Genomic DNA, 1,353 nt, shown 5'->3' with positions numbered 1-1,353 from the left:
TTAATGGTTTCATAAATGTCAATCACGTCATCTCTCAATTTACCCCTTTCCAATCAACCAATCAAAAAATGGTGTTTATTGAGCACTTACTTTGTGCAAAGCACGGTAATAAGCTCTTGGGAGACCTTACAGGCGATCTGGAAAGGAAACATCTTTATGCCATTCGCCTGTTTGGCCCTCTCCGTGCACTTCACAGCTTTATCATGTCTTTCTTAAGATTCAGCCACCTGAGGTGCACCTGGTATTCGGAATGGGAGGACCATGGTTAATATGGTGACAGGGCTGTGCCTTCTGTTTGATTTTCTCTTTCTTTTCTGCTGCTGCCCAGCACTGGAATGGCCTTTTGGGCAGCTGTCACATATCGGGCAGATGCTTTAAAAGAACAGTCAATAGTTTTTTGTTTTGTTTTGTAATTTATAGTGTTTGTTAAGCACTTACTATATGTCAAACACTGTTCTCAGCACTGATAACTGACTTTGAGATCTCTTTTCTGAGCCCACAACCAGGTGGTTGTATAAGGGAGGCAGTATGGCTTAATGGAAAGAGCCCCAGATTGGGCATCAAGAGACCAGTGCTACTGCCAGCTCTGACATTTGCCCACTAGGTCACTGTGGGCAAGTCACTTACCATCTCTGAGCTTCAGTTTCCTCATCTGAAATGGGATTTAAATATCTGTTCTTTCTCCCTCTTAGACTGTAAGCCCTGTGTAGAACAGGGTCTGTGTTGATCTAATTATCCTGTATCTCTCTTGGCTTGTAGTAAGTACTTATTTAATACCATCATTAGAGTATTTTGAGATATTTTCCCCCAATTTTACCAAGGTGCAATTCAGAGACAACAATGTGGCCTAATGGAACTCAATCAATCAATCATATTTATTGAGTGCTTACTGTGTGCAGAGCACCATATTAAGAACTTGGGAGAGTACAATATTAAAGAGTTGGCAGTCATGTTCCCTGCCCACAAGGAGGTTATAATCTAGAGGAAAAGAATATAGGCCTGGGAGTTAGAGGACCTGAGTTCTATTCCTAGCTCAAGCACTTGTTCGTTGTGTGACATTGGTTAAGTCACTACACTTCTCTGTACCTCAGTTACCTCATCTGTAAAATGGCAAATAAGAGTGAGCTCTATGTGGATCAGGGGACTGGGTCCAATCCGATTTGATTCTATCGAACCCAGTGCTTATTACAGTGCCTGGCATATAGTAAGCGCTTAACGAATACCGCAATTATTACACTTTTTCCGCTAGGCCAAAAACAGTCTTTGCCAATAATCCCTAGGGAATCTTAGTACTTTCACTTCTCCAACCTAGAATTTGCCAGTTATCTCCATCCTCTGGCTCTAATCTTTTAG

The sequence above is a fragment of the Ornithorhynchus anatinus genome, chromosome 2, assembly GCF_004115215.2.
Source record: "Ornithorhynchus anatinus isolate Pmale09 chromosome 2, mOrnAna1.pri.v4, whole genome shotgun sequence".
Classification (NCBI taxonomy): Eukaryota; Metazoa; Chordata; class Mammalia; order Monotremata; family Ornithorhynchidae; genus Ornithorhynchus; species Ornithorhynchus anatinus.
This window is presented reverse-complemented; position numbering follows the sequence as displayed.